The following is a 16,013-nucleotide window of genomic DNA, read 5'->3' as shown; positions in this document are numbered from 1 at the left end:
CAGCGCAGAGGATAGCACCAGGTAGTTGGAAAGAGATCGGAGACAAGTGTGGGAAGCCGTGGAGGACATAAACTTTTCCTCTGGTCTTTCAGCTAAGTAGTAAGTGGCGGTGGGAGAGAGTCTCTTTAAGCTCTTTTGTGGGTTGTAGGTACCTGGGTTTGTTTTCAGGACAGCTAAGACTTGTTTTGCTGGTGATTTACTCTCTCCATTTCCAGTTTCATCCAGCAACTGATTCATGTGTTTGCTAACAGTACTGCAGGAGCTTCTATAAATGTCTGAGCTGATGCTTCCCTTTAAAAATCCCTTCTCTTTTTATAGATATAGAGTATATAAATTGTATATGTATGTTTAAGAGAACATTATTATTTTCCTCGTTTAGAAGGCTGTGCCTTGGTGTTATTATAGTGGATTAGACGTGCAGTTCCTTTCATGTTTTGAGTTTCACTTTGGTTTGGATGGGGGTTGGTCTGTTTTCCTTGCTAGGCAGGAGGAGAAGCAAAGTCGGATGCTTACCTGACTCCCTCCAGCCCTATGCACAGCCAGATAGAGAAGGTGTAGCCCCCTCAAACCAGGGCTGATTCCTGTCTTTGGGGAGCATGCTTGTAAGGGTTTGCTGCTGCATGTCAGCATGTTTGCCATAGCAATGCCAGCCCCCAAAGGGCAGAAAGTGCCACAGGTGCCAGCATTTGATTTTGGGAGGAACTGGAGCTCTAAGTGTGAGAGCCACAGGGATGTGCTGCCGTGCTGCTGCCATTCCTTGGGAAGGGCACAATCCTGCCGCCCTCCTCCAGCCAAAAAGAGCCAGTGGGAACTGTGAGTCCCTGAGGTGCACAGCCAAGGCCTTCCCCCTTCCCATTAGAGCCCCTAAATCATTGCTTTGCATGTGGCCACTCATTTGGTAGCACGGTTACCATGAACTTCCCACCCTGTGCTGTCAACTGACACCTTTGGGGGCTGTGGGCTGGGTCCAGAGCGGTTTCCTGCTTATAGGCTATTCCTGATGCCACTAATTTGGGTGGGTTTTAAGCTTTCCCCTGCCTGCCATGTAAACTGTTTTCTGGCAAGTCGATTTTTTGGGCTACCCTGACATTTTCACCTTGGGAACAGCACCAGGGGCTGGGATTTGCAGGGAGTCTAGAGAAGAGCACACGCTTGGAGCTGGGCCATAATCCCTGACCAAGACCCCTTTGCCACGGGGCAGATTGGGCTCTCCTCTCCAGGTCATATCCTTCCCTGATGCAAGGAATCCATTGCTGAACAGGGGGAAACTTACCCAGCTCTTCCCCCCTCTTTGCTTTGCCCCAGCTGAGGATCTGGCTCGTGATGTTGTGCTGTAAGACTGTTATTTCATGGAGGGAAATTCATGAGTGAAACAACAGATGACCTAATTAACCCCCCCCCACACACACCCATTCACATCTTCCTGCAATTGCAAGTAGGTGTTATGATCCAAGAGGGAGCAGCAGGATTTAATGGCAACAGCCTCTCTGAGCAAGTCTCCCACCTAAACCCCTCTCCTTGCCATGGCCTGCGCTGTCAGCTCACTATGGATGTGGTGGTGCTGTTGATGGTAGCATTATTTTAGCTTAATTATAGAATAGCGGCCAAGTAATAGATTAATGAGGAGGGTAAAGGAAAATATAAAGCAAAAAGCCCTTTACTACCAAGCACAGAGAACAAGGGCTTGTGGGCACATGTGTATATGAGACTGGTCCAAACTTTAACTGTCATGGCACTATCTTGTGACCGCTGTCATCCATCCTGGCTAGATTTTGTGCAGCCAAATAGGAAGGCGCTTAAGGTACATCATATCTCCTTCAGATCTGACAGCTACTGAAGAAAGGAAGAGCCCAGCATTAAAGCAGAGAGTGGTGTGCTGACAGGCAGCCTGCCCTGCCCCTGCTACCTGTATCATTCCCAGAACAGCGTGGACAACCTCCTTATGTCAATGCTAATCCGACTGCAATCACTGCTGTGTAGTTAAAAGCATGGCTCGGGGGCTCAGATACTCGCCTTTCACCCTCACTTTCTCCCTATGACCTTAGCCAAGTCGTTTAATCTCATCTATTTACAGAGGGTGCAGAAGAGCGATTACTATATTGCTCTCTTTACCATAGCATTGCTTTTTACTGCCCTACCTGGTTTGCCTTTGGTAAATCAGGTATTACCTTTGAGAACACTGCAAAGTTTTAAAATCATAACAAATGTGGGATCCTCTGGTGTGAAACAGAGACAGAGGGTGGCCAATCTGTTAAAAAGCATGGGTTGTAAACAGGCAGCAAGAGAAGCATGCTCATTTCTATTGCTTGTGTCCCCGAATTAGGGATGCTTCTTTTATTTTAAGCTGGTGCTGGGGTTTGATGAATTGAATGAGGTTTTTAACATGCCAACAGATCAACAAACACTGTTTCCCCTGAGGATTGAATTGGCAAGCGGCCTGGAAAGTGCCAGGATTTCAAGGGTTAAAGCCTTGCGGAAGGATGTCATTTCCAACCAGCTATTTTCCCCACCCCCGTAAAGATGATAAATTATTACTTGATGTAAAAATAAAGTGGCTATCACTAAGCAGCTTTGGGTCAGGGAGCTGCCAGCACAGCCGCCCAGGGAGGATGCTCATGTTGAAAGTGCTGCTTCTCATTCTTAAAGTCTTGATTCACCTTCTTGAAGGCAGATCCTTCCTGCCTCATCCTCCTGGCTTCACACCTAACCCCACGGAAAGGGAACCTTGTTGGTTTATTGATATGGAGAAAGGCACCCAAACACTATTTTGCTGCCACCCCAGTTGTACCACCCTGCAGCGACACCTTTACTTACTGGTTGGCTTTGGGATATGGGATGTGCATAAGCTGAGTGTTATCCTTAGAAACTGGGGAGCAATCTGGGCCACAGGATTTTACAACAGACAGAGAAGACCCATGTACAGAGCACTAGACTGGGCAGGAGAGATGGAGCTTCTGGTCTTGATTCTGCCACAGGAAAATCACTGTGGTCTCACTCCCCTTTCCTCATCCTTAAAACAATATAAAGCACTATATGAGAATACTGTTAAGGGTCCTCGTGTATCCAGTAGACAAAGTTTGCTTTGCTTTAATATACATGTTTAATTCCTTCCTAACTTCTGCATGGGTGTGTGTGTTAATCATGAGGACAAATGTTTCTCCCTTTTTAAACTAAGCTTGGTAATTCATTTAAAAACAATATATATATTCCTTGTAAAAGAGGAGGGAAGGATGTTGAAATGAAATTAAAAATTTAATTTAGTTTAGAAATGACCCAAGAGTCTCATAGCTTTGGCTGGTACTTGATCAGGTCCCAAAATAAATGCTGCTTCTCCCACACATGTTTTCACAATAAGGCAGGAATAATAAGAGCAAACAATAAGACTGAAGTCAAGCTGTTAAGTCATTAAGGGCTTTACCAAATGGCTCTGATTCCCTTCTATTTATTAACAGCTCTCAGCAAGCTGTGGATCTTGATTATCTTGGTGTCAATCTGCAGTGATTTCCTTAATATCAGCCAAGTTACCTGCCATGAAGAGAGCTATCATTGAATTTAGTTCAGCTGCAAGCTCCTGACTGGTCATTAGAGCTATCTAATGGTGGCCAAGGGGAGGAGAGCGACTATTTAGGCTCTTATTAGAGGAAGCTAAAGAGAAGAAAAATATCGCTCAAACATCAGGGAAACTTGCTGACAGTGAGAGATGTATTGGGCTGTGAAGTAGTTTCCTATGGGAAGTGGTGGAAGTTCTGTTAAAATTAGCCTGGACAAAGCACAGTGGAGATCCCTTTCTGCTGTCATCTTGCCTCCTGGTGCTGGCCTGGCAGACCTGCTTTTTCCAGAGCACCATTATTTTGTGCATAGAATCTGCTCGCTTGCCTTTTTCTCTCACGGCCTGTCTTCCAGGCCCTTTTCACAGTCTAAAGCCTGGGTCTCTCTGCTGTTTAACTGTCATTGCCAACAAAACCTGCAGTAGGTTGGAGGACTGATTCATCTTGCATGTAAGTTGGGCTTGTCTCAAACAGACAGTGCTGCAAATGGTTGCAGAGGTTTGCATTGTATTTCTGACCCCCACTTGTGTTTTTTAACAGTACAGCTTGCAGGGGAAGAGAAACCCAAAAGTAAGCTGTAATTGCTATAAAACTATTGGAGCTGCTGCCTAGAGATGGTAATTCCTCTTTTCCAGGGCTTGCGAGGGGGTTGCTGATTTACGCCTCTGGCAATATTAATGGAATCACCGAATGTCAGTTTTAAAGCCATTCCTCCTTGTCCTGTCCTGACATGCCCTTGTCAAAAGCCCCTCTCCAGCTTTCTTGTTGGCCTCCTTTAGGTATTGTAAGGCTATTTTGGTGATACTCTTTATTGCATGAAGCCTTGTCCTGGGCGTCAGGATGGGTTTAGTGCTTCTCCTGCCACCAAAGCACATGCTGCTTCGTGCACCAACGTGTGGCTCTTTGCTGGAAGGTTCAGCTGCACCCTGAGAAAGATGCAAACGACATTCAGCGAGGCATGAAAGTGCTTCTCAAGAACCGGTGTGACTTCAGTGTCTTGATCAAAGGGTAAAAAACAACCAACAAACCCCAACTGCCTATTGCACAGGCTGCAAAGCAGGAAAAAGCTGTTGCTGGGTGCTGTTCGTTTAACTGCTGTTTTAATGCTGTAGCTCCTTACTCTCAGGTGTGTGTGTGCCTTTGAAATAAGTGAATCAGCCTGAAGATTTCTCTGCCTCCCTTTTGCAGTGTCTGCCTTGCTTTGGTGCAGTTTGGCAGCATTAGTCTCTAGAGCAAGAGGGAGATCAGTTCATGTTTGTATGAGGTGATTTACACTACTTTAAGGCTAGGATCAGGGGATAGGGGTATGATGGGCCAGGACTGAGCTGGGTTGCAAAAGTGGGCCCCAAGCACCTTCTTTACTTTACCAAGCTGCTGGCTGCTGCAGATGCAACAAGATTTAAGCAAACATGTTTTAATGCCTCCTTAGAGCAGACTGGTAAGGTGTGCACAGATGCTGAGATTAGTTAAGGCTCCTCAACCACAGTAACTTGTGATATGGTTGGTTTTTGCTCTAAGTGCAAAGAGAAACAGACTGGGTGATAGGGCAGAAGTTAGTAATAACAAGCAGGAAATGATGATAATAATTTAATACGCATACACATGCGGGTGTTTCACATTTGGCCATTAGTCACAGAGCACGGTGGGATCTGCTCTCTGGAGTCCCTGTTTGCTGAAGCAGTGAGTGTGGCACAACTGAGGCAGGCTCTGCCCCTTGCAGGGGGTTTGCTAACCTCAGAGGGTCTGCAGAAATCAACAGGGAGCTGTTTCGGGGCTGCTGCATCCTTGGAGAGGTTAAAGCACTGGCAGCTCTTCCATCTTGCAGGTTATGCTGTATATCAGCGTGATTAAAATAGCTATTCCCTTCGGCTCCAAGTCATATCCTTCTGAGCCCAGGCTACTCCCTCTTGACTCTTTCTTCCTTTAAGTCATATTCGCCAAAACACAAAAAGAGCATTGGCCCTGCATTTTACACTGTGCATTTAAAGGAGAGGTGGATAAACATCTATGTATTTGAAAACAGAGCCAGTTGGCACCTCCTTCACCTCAGTTACAGAAACGAGCTAGTGGATGATTAGAAATCACATCTAATGAAGAGCATTGGTAGGAGGACTCGCTCAGAGGAGCACATCCCATCCTAGGAATGACACGTGAAGCTGTAACATGCTCCTGTGGGCTGAGATGGTTACTTAGTGCACTCAGGAATACATCTCAGCAATGCAAGGGGAATGTAAGCTAACGCGGAGAAACAGAAGTTGTCTCTTGTAAACAGTGAAGTCCTTTGTGAAACAGACTGTTTTTGACAAAACTTTTACAGGAAAGGTGTTGATCTCAACAAACTGGCTTGCCTTTTTATATATATTATCTCAAAAGAAAAAAATTGGCAACGATTTCCCACCGATTCTGCGGCAAAGGAAATATGATCTCATCTTCCCTCAGAGCAGCTCCATCAGCTTCCAGGTGATAATTCATTCACCATTGTCAGGCTCTCATCAGTTTACACTAATGGATCTGTGTGTTGTTGCACTGTTGATACAACACATCTAATCACAATATCTGCTATTAATACAGCTATTTTTCCTCTTAACTTTTCCAGCTTAAACTCATTAAGATGACAGCCTGGTCCTAGCTTTATATACTGTGAGAAAGCACAGATTTAGCTGATGCTATCAATTTTTGTGCCTCTGCAGCAGGGCATCTAATGTCTATCTCCATTTCTGCAGGCACCTCCGAGATGATGAGTTACTATATGGACACAACCATTGGCAATCCAGCCCCTTATCCTTTACCTCGCCCTGGAGTGATGGTAAGAAAGGAGTTGGGGTTATTTTTCTACCCCTAGCAGTGGGTTTTCTCTTTGGTTGCTGTGACTTTGCCAGCCCATTCGCTGACACAGCTTGGTGTTGACCGCTAAATACTCCAAGGTTTTACGTTGTTCAGAGCAGCGCCCAAATGCTGAGTGTTTACCCAGAGCTTATCTGAACCTGTTGAGCCTGCAAACCTCCACTGGAAATAGGATCGCCGCATCGGATTTCCTGCGCTTGTGTTTAGAGCAGGATTGTTAGGGTAACCATTGTCCCAGTGCCTCCGCTCCCCATGCTGACCTTCACCTGCTGGGGATGAATGGAGCGGGATCAGCACAAAGCAGATCAGGCTTTGGAAAGGTTTCAGCTGGTTTTCTGGAGCTCTCCCGAGCTCCTTTCTGTCTGTGGAGCAGTGGTTATGGATAATATATGTTAGAGTGTGACCGTGGGCATGCCTGTGGTGACCTCCACCAGCTATGGGACAGGTCTGACAGTGCTTCAACCCTTATTTAGAGAAATTAGGCTCTTATTTAGAGAAATCACATTAATAGACATTTGTCCAAAGAAATGCTGATCAGCGTTAAAAATAATAGAGAGGGTCAGATGAAAGCTGTAACTCTGAGCTGAGACACCAGGCTGCACAAAGACTTGCTAGAAAGCAAAATTTTCACCAAATGAGGAAGAAAAGAGCATGCTGACACATGGAATATTTCTAACACAGCTCGGGATCTTTCCTTTAGATGGTTCCAAGCGTGCATTTGGCTTTTAAGTATTGATTGGAGATGAAGGAAATCTATTTCCCTGCAGCGAAATAGTACTACTAATAAACAAAAACAGCCTGAATTTTATAGTGTATGTTATAGTATAGTGTATGTATATATTGTTATCCTCTTATATAGAGACATACCCTTATATGTACTGTATATATTACATGGTATGTATGTATATACATGCATGTATACATGGTAAATACGTATATAAGGTATATACAAACACATGCTATATATATGCACATATATTTCATATGTATAAAACACATATGTATAAAATAAAATTATATCCTGGGATTGTTTCCATATACCTATATATGCTCCTATATATAATACATCTGTTTTGTTTATAAAGTATAAATAGAACTATATACAATAAAAAGAATCGTGTAATGTATAATGACAGTTATAACCTAACCCACATGTGTGGGTTACATGCCCATATCACACATATAATCAATACATTATAGATATATGATGTATTATGAGTAAGCATATAATAATACAGAACAAGATGTAATAATGCATAGGTTTATATAAATATGGTGCTGCCTTGCTACCCTTTACCTTTGTTTCCTCGCATTTGTTTATACAAGGGGCTTTTTGGCCTTGTCACCCCTCAGCCAGGTGTGTTTGGATGATGCTATTTCTCCTGAGCAAACACTGCTGGCCGAGGGCTCCGTGCCTGACTGGGACGGGGACAAGGCGCACTGATGCCTTTCCTTCTCCTGCTCCCAGAAGCAGGGTGCTGCCGGCCCCTGTGATGATCCCTGGGTGACCTGTGGCTTTCAGTCCGCCTGCTGCCAGCCCAGGATGTGCTGCCCACTCTGGGATGAACCTGCCACGCAAGAGGTGCCCACTGGCCTGGAGCACTACAGCACAGGTAGGACACCGTACCGGGATGGCGCCTTTCCACCCTGTGGGGCTTGGCAGCATGTTTGGGTGAAAACATGAGCCTTAAAGGCCCACCATGCTCTTGTTTATTGTCCAGCCTGTTCCCCTTGTCTCCTCCCTCCTATATTTGCTTTCTGCCCCAGTCTGACTTGATTTATTGCCATAGGGCAGCTACCACAGCATCACCAGATTGGCACACGTGTTGTTGGCTGCCAAGGGTCTCCCTCAGTGGACGTGAGGTCAGAAAGCAGATAAAAACTTTAAAGCTGGTTTGTTTAACTATTGTCCTCCTGTCTGAGAAATGCTGAAGGATCCTTAGTCCCTGCCATAGCGTAGGTGCCCAGCTCAAGAGCCCCTCTCCTCTTTCAGGTGGTGATTTTGATGTCCTGTGTGCACCAAATTGCTTTTATGGACTGCAGCCCTGGTTGCTCCTCCCTGAGGTCTTTACAGACATAGGAGGATACTATAGGCAAGGGGGACATGCCAACGTGCTGGTTGCATCTTCAGCGTTTCTCATGGCATTACTAGGACTGATGTGGCTTTGGAAAGTGGCCTGTGTTGCAAGGACCTGAGGACTCCCAGGTTTTATTTCCACTGTGATAGCCATTTTGGGTGCCTTGCTCTTATAGCTCATTGCTTTCCTCCGTTGGAGGGTGGTGGCATGGTCTTCAGGTCACCACAGCTGGAGATGTGTGGTCAGGCGGTGCTGTCAGGGCTGCATGGTTGCAATGTGCAGTTCCCTGTCTTGGACTAGATGCTCCTCTTTAACGTATTCATAGTTTGAAAGTCGTTACAAAATCGCTGGTGACTAATTCTTGCCCCGCGTGTTGTTCAACCCGTGAATCTTCAAGCTGAGCTTGCAGTTTGGGCTGCTGCTTGTACAACCAACTGGCAGAGCAGATGTTGGGCGGGCATTCGGTCCTCCTGCCTGCTGGATGGGTGATGAGGCATCAGCAAAGAGCCCTGCTGTGCTGCAGCGAGGAGAGGGCTCAGGTATGCCATGGCAGAGAACTGAGTGAAAGAGCTCAAGTTGCACGAATGTGACCTTTGCAAAGGGCCAATATGAAGTTTATGTTTCACTTAAGTCCCACATAAGCCTATCATGAAGCATTTAAATCCCATGTAAGCTTTTGCATGGCATGTGCTGGTCTTCTGTGACTTGTTCCCGGCTTGTTAGTTATGCACATTGGGCCCTTGGGAGGGGAAAAGCCCTGATGTTTAGAGACTCTTTTGCAGCTAAAGAGTTCAGCAGAACCAGTGACTGTTGCGGTCAAACGTACAGTTTGAAATCTCTCTTTGGCAAATATTCAGGCATTTGGGGTTTTTTTTCCTCCTTTGGTGAACACTTGTGTGTGAGCAGGAGATGGACGCAGAACGCTTGTGGCTGGAGCAGAACTCTGCTGCCTATTCTCAGCTGTTCTTATTTCAGCTATTTGCTCAACTCCTGTGGGTGACCTCTCTCAGCATGATGTCAACTCTGCTCTGATGAAATCTGCCCTTGCAGCATTTGGATTTACTCAGACATTTTGCAAATCTGTGCCTGGAAAGTTTTCCTTGTGTTTTTTTCCCCCTCCTGCCCTCTCCCCTTTTCTGTGAAAGTGCTCTCTCCAGGGACCAACATATCTGCAACCCAGATCTTCATTACCCCATGCTGGGTCTGTGAAATTTCTTGTTGCAGAGGCTGGAGCCTGGTTCAAACCTCAGTGAAGCCAGTAAAAAAAGAAAGCTTCAACAGGTTTCAGTCAAACTTTCAGTACATTGGGGTTAGGGTCGGACAGGCCTCTGATTCTCTTGCCTAAGAATGCCTAAGAATTACTTTTCAGTTCTTGCTGTTGCAATACAAGGTTCTCTTTCTCTGATTTCTTTTTTATACTGTCGTTTCTTCGGTTTCTAATTTTAAATGAGAGGAAACTCTCATTTGTATATACCGCTAGGAACGGTCTTTCATTTCTCCTTTGTGTTTCGCGTGCGCATTAAAACCAGTTGTCCTCTATTCTTCTGGTCTACTAGAGGCTATTTTGGTTTTCATGGTCTTGATGTTGGTGAAAGAAACAAGTCAACAAGGAAAATGCAAGTGTGAATATATCCTCCTGCAATAGAAACCCGCAGCATTTCTAAAGGTTTTAGAGCAGCTTGCGTTTAGAGGAGATATTTTGCCTTTGAAGTTTGGGTGAGTTTATTTACATTGTGCTTGAAGTCCGATAAGATTATTCAGTGATATGGTTAAAGGAAAGCCTGATGTGGATTTAGCTTGTTGATAAAGATGAGAAGGGGTGGTTGGTTTGGGGGGGTTATTGTTTAATTTGGAAAAGGTATAGAATCAGTTTTATTTGTCAGCTTGCTTCCATGATCTGTGGTGCATACGTTGGGACTATTAATGCCCTGAGAATCAACCTAAACAGGGTCTGCAGCAAGCAATGGGCACATCCCAGAGGTGGTAGAAATAACACTGGCAAGAAGGGAGCTGCTGCCTGTTTATGAAAAGTATCTCTGCTCCTTGGGTAGTGGGAACAGGAGTATTAAGGACATTGCACCTCACCTGAACCATCTGGCAGATCAAAATTAAGGGTGCCATGTGTCTGCCTGAAGCAGAAGGATGCTGAAAGCCACACTTGGTGCCATATGTTTAATTCATAAGGTAATAGTATCCTAATATTACCTTCTGGTACAATTTTTTTTGGCTGATACAAGGTTAGGCATAAAGCGGAGTGGAGGAAGAGATTTGATAGTGATATTGTAAGTTCAGCATGGACATAGTCCTGCCTACACTGCCTTTTTGAGCCAAGGCCACTTTGACAACCCCTTTCACTCTGGATGGGTTTGTTTTCCTTAGTGATAGGGGAGATAAAACTGTTGTTAATGGCAAGCGAGGGATGAAGTGGCTCTAGCTGAAGAAGTTTCTCTGTTGTACTGAATTAGCAGGCTTGGACTGAAGGTGCTCCCAGCCTTTTGGACACTACAGGAGCATTTAGGGGAGTTATCCTGCTTTCACTGAGGCAAATGGGTTTGGCTTGGCGATTTGCAAGTCAAGAAATGAAAATTAAATTAAATTAAAGCCTTTTCTAGAGGACAAATCGGAGCTGTGGGTCTGATGCCCCTGTGAATACCGCCCAGCTGATTTTGGTCGGGCTTCCCCCCACCAAGACACTGTTAAGAATGAAAGGTGTCACCTTAGGCTCATCCACAACAGCCAGCACCGCTCAGACCAGTGCTACGTGAGACCAGCCTTACCCAATCCATTGCTGATGCTGTCTGGACATATTAGCTTAGTGCCACCTCTCAACCCACAATATTTGGGGTTTATTAGCTTTGGGGGCGGCATGTATCTAATGCAGCAAACTCGCATCTGACCCAATGGTGCTTTATGGACATTGCATCCCTGCAGCCACAGTGGTGTTGTGATGGGTTTGGCAGGAAGGCAAAGCCCTCATAGCTGGAGCACTGCCGCGCTCCTCTGTGCCCATGCAGACAAGATAGGGATGCTCTCGCCCTGCTGACTCTGGCTGCGATCTTCCTTCAATCTCAGCTCGATTGTGGTCCATGGGGACCACACGCATCCATGGCGAACTCTCCCTGCTTTTCTCCCTCCTTTGCAGACGCGAGACCTGGTGGAGGTCCCCGGAGGAAAGCTCTTTCTGTGAGCGGTTTCTGGGCCATCTTCCAGGCCCACGCTCGGAGGAAGGGGGCTTGGGGAGGAGGAGAGAGGAGGGGGAAGGTGAAAGCTGACCAGGCTCGGCCCGATGGCTTCTCCAGCTGCAGCACATTTTCCGAGAGAAGCTGAGAAGCTTTTTTGCTTTTTTTTTTTAAAAAAAAAAAGAAAAAAAAATCTGCATTTTTTTCATGTCCTTTTATCCTATTTTTAACTGCGGCCTCCTTCCTTTTCTCAGCCTCCTCCAACACTTCCCCCCTCCCCTGCGCTGCTGCTGCTGCCTCCTCCGCAGGCTCTCCGCTGAGATGAATGGTCTTTCCACAGGGCAAGCACATCTGCTTGCGGCTCCAGACCTAGCAGGGCTTCTCCTGGACTGGCCAGCCTGTCCTCTCCCTGCTTAATAAACGAGGAGTGGGAAAGGGAGGACATGGAGGAAGGTGAAGGGAAACAGAACAGGGGGAGAATAAAAGGGAGTGAGCCACCACGGGGAGGGCTGAGTGAGGTGATGGATGCGAATTCATTTCAGTGCCGCTGCCCAACCTGCTGATGGTCATTCCCACATCTGCAGGTCTCCCTGGCTGTTTGCTCCAGCCCAGGGGATGAAGGAGCCCTTTCTACAGGGCTCTGTTGTCATCTTCTGGTTGGTGAGGAGGGGTCTGCCACTGTGTGTAGCCTGGTTGGAATGGATTTTCTTTAACCTTTATTCTTTGTGGCAGCCTTTGGGTGTTTCATTGGCTCCAGTTAAAGGCATGTCACACTACTGTACTTGTTGAAGGACACATAATTTTCTCCACTAAGAGCATTTAATCCATTCTGTTGGTGGAGAGAAAAGATGCCTTGTGAATGAGTTGCAGAGCCATAGTGTCTTTTGCAAGGGCCCTGTGAAGGATGCTGGTTTGCTCTTCAGGTCAGTGGGACTCAGTATGATTTTTGTGGGTCCTAGTTGTTTCACAGGTGAGGAAAACACATGAGGAAAACCCTGTGATACCTTGTGATGCTCCCTCTGCACCCGCCGCTGTACCCTGCTGCAAGTCAGCCCTTGGAGAGGTTGATTTGCACTGAAGCAATAGAATGACAAAAATCCAGGCTTTCGCTTTTCCATTTGTTTCCTGCCTGACTCTGGAAAAATCCCTGTCTCGCCTCTCAAGGACAAACCCCAGGGGAGCTCCCTGCATGCTGGGTCATCACCAGAGAATGAACGTGGAGCAATTTTCCCACTTGAGCTGCAGACTGGTGTCAGCTGGGGATCAGCTGCCACGCAGGGAGGAATCGTGCTCTGAACAGGGTGTTGGTCCCCTGGATGAGCCTGGATGACAGTGGGAAGGTTGCTGCTTGTTTTCTGGGTGATGCCTCCAGGTTTGCTGAGGTCCTCAAGTATAGCAGCAGGGTGGGAGCTCAGCAAAAGTTGCAGCACCAGGACCACAGCAGCACTGACAGCTTCCATGTGCCACAGGGAAGGAGTAACTTGATGTAGAGTCAAGGAGAAAAGAGACTAAGCAACAGGCTATTCAGGGCTTCTGTGATGCCTTGAGGATGACTGCAAAGATGACATGTTTTGGGATGGTCTTGGGGTAGGGTCGATCCCTCTGTAGGGATGGAGTGATGTGGATGCCCCTGTTCCTTTTTCCATCGGAGGAGGCTATCCCACACCACCAAATGCTTACCTCAGACAGGCCTCACAGAGCACAGCTACCTTTTCTTTCTGAGCTTTCCCAAACTCATTTGCCTACAGACCCACAAGCACTGAGCACTTGCCTCTGGGGATACCAAACAGCAGAGCATGCTCTCCAGAGGGTTTGGGTTGCATGTGGTGAGACCTTACAGCAGCATCTACGTGGGCTTTGCTGTGCTGGCATGGAGCAGGGAGGGCGGCGTAAGTGAGGCCAGGACAGGGCTCAGTGGGTGATGCCAGGAGAGCCATGTCAAGGAGATTTAGACCAGGCATCAGGCAGAAGCTCTTCCCTGTGAGGGTGCTGAGGCGCTGGCACAGGGTGCCCAGAGAAGCTGTGGCTGCCCCATCCCTGGCAGTGTTCAGGCCAGGTTGGACACAGGGGCTTGGAGCAACCTGCTCTGGTGGAAGGTGTCCTTGCTTGTGATGCGTGTTTGGATTTAGATGAGCTTTAAGGTCTCTTCCAACCCAAACCATTCTGTGATTCTATGTGCAGGGAGGCAGAGGGGGATTCAGGGGGCTGGGACCCCGAAAACAGCCTGTTTCTTTCAGCTCCTGGCAGCCTGAAGCACCTCTCTCTCCCTCCAGATGTTCGCTGTGTTTATAGCTGCTGAAGCAAGAGACTGAACTCTCTCATTAATACATTTCTCTCTCCCTTTCCCTCTCTCTCTCTCTCTCACATCGAAGCCAGAAGTCTCAGCTCAGAGGTTGCAGCTGGAAAGGAGCTGGGGGTGAGGGGTGGGAGAGAGAAGGGAGGTGTATGCAAGCCTCCCATCCCATTCAACTCCCCCTCGCCGCTTTCCTCCCCCCGAATCCTCCCAAAATACACATGCCCCGAAAAAAGAAAAACACTAGCAGATTTTTTATTTCAGAAAGTAAACACTTAGGCCACGGGGGTCTGGAGGTTATGGGAAAAGAGGAAACCATTGGGCTAATCAGGCCGGGACACACTTCCCCTGCTGAAATAAACCAGAAATCATTGCATTACAGGGCGCCGCCGCGGTTAACCCTGGTGCTGCCAACACAGCTGAGCGCCGGGAGCTGCGGAGGGCCCATGGCTTGCCCACACGTTCCCCCCCATCCCTGGGATTTAGCCAGGGAGAAGCACTGGTGTGGAAGGGCAGCCAGCGCTCCGCAGCGGCCCTTGGGCATGTGGATCCTTTGGGAATGAGGCGTTGGGAATATTTTAGTAGGAAATGAAATCTTTCTCTTTTTTTTTTTCCTATGGTTTATGAGCAATCCTATAGAATTTCATTGTTATTCTTGCCTGAGAACTCTGCCTGACGGTTGCAAAGCTCTACAGGGAGGAAATCTTTCTCAGCTTGTATCAGCGAGATTTGGGGGGAATTTCTGCAGTTTTGAATGGTTTTAGAAGGCTCTTTTTGTTCTCTTTGCTCCATTTTCATTAGGTGTACAAATGGCTAGATTACTCCTTATTTGGTTGCAAACCTTCCGGGAAGGAATTTTTCCTGCTATCTTTTCCTCCTGTGTTTGTAGAGCACCCAGCACATGGGATCTGGCTGTAAGATGGGAGACCCTTGATGCTCCTGCAGGACAAAGAATAATTGTAGTCCAGGTGTAAGTGAGCTAATGAGCCCTTTGTGACAGCTTTACAAAGAGATCTCCATTTACCCTCCCTAAGCCTGGCCTTGGACTTCCCCTGTCTCCTTTCACAGAGAGAGTTGTGTACTATGAACGGATGCTTACTACCAGGTCTCACACGTTTTGAGACTGCCACAGCTCTCTGTGTTTCAGAAAGGCTGGATCTTGAAGCACAGATGTTTATCACTGTAAATGAATATTAGAGATTGCCCACTGCTGCAAGCCTGGGTCTGTTTGATCAGAGCTCGCTGCGATTGCTGTCTCCCTTTACATCCTGCCAGGCTGAGATTTCCAGAGAAGCCCGGATGGGTTTTGCACCCAGCATCTTGTTGCTTTGGAAACCCCAAATCTCAGCATGATGCCCATGCTGACATGTCTGTGATGGAGTTCATGGCGTGGCACCCGGAGCCAGTGCTCTCACACAAGCTTTCCCTGTGCTAGCAGCCACTGAGAGGGGACATGGCTGGAAGCAAAAGCCAGAAGGGAATGCTTTGCAGCCAAGGGAAAGTGAAGGTTTTACCTCATCTGTTACAGAGCAAGTGCTGGCGGTGAAAGGTGCCGTCACCGGTTCCTTGAGCCATCAGCCCAGCTCTTGCAACATTCCCACCAGGAGGCAAATCCCCAGATAGCCCTCGATAGGGGAGCTGCAGACCTGCTGCATCCCACCCTGCTATCTCAAGAATGCATTTGAACAGTAGCTGTTTCTGCAGCCTCTGGAGGTCGAGGCTTCTGATGGAAATCAGGCTCGATGGAGACAGTCCCACAGGGCAAATTTCAGAATTTCTGGAGTTGGTGTTCAGCTCAGATAAGCCCTTGAGAGCTCAGATACTTTATCTGACCCTTATCTGAGCTATTTGCATCACTTCAGTCTGAGAAACCGCGCTGTCAGACATTTGGAGAGGGGGGGGAAAGTCCTATTAGGTTGGTCTGTCTTTTGTGTTTTCAATCGTTATTTCTAACACACAGACACCTCCAGGAGGATTGGACCATGCTGTGCCCCATGCAGCTTATATGCAGGCTGGGTAAATGAAGAGCAGGAAGGAGAAATGTCATGCTTAGAGTCACACAAGAGTAAGG

The 16,013-nt window shown here is 47.1% G+C and overlaps 1 long non-coding RNA gene across 1 annotated transcript; it reads left to right on the top strand.

Annotated features, from left to right (window-relative positions):
• Positions 1-16: 16 nt before the first annotated feature.
• Positions 17-7,997, top strand: LOC115616316. The gene is made up of 3 exons (XR_003994266.1): positions 17-99; positions 6,272-6,354; positions 7,861-7,997. It is a non-coding gene; the product is annotated as an uncharacterized LOC115616316 (long non-coding RNA).
• Positions 7,998-16,013: the final 8,016 nt, after the last annotated feature.

This window comes from Strigops habroptila, chromosome 17 (genome assembly GCF_004027225.2).
Source record: "Strigops habroptila isolate Jane chromosome 17, bStrHab1.2.pri, whole genome shotgun sequence".
Taxonomy (NCBI): Eukaryota; Metazoa; Chordata; class Aves; order Psittaciformes; family Psittacidae; genus Strigops; species Strigops habroptila.
The sequence above is the reverse complement of the archived record's forward strand: the minus strand, read 5'-3'. Positions and strand labels throughout refer to the sequence as shown.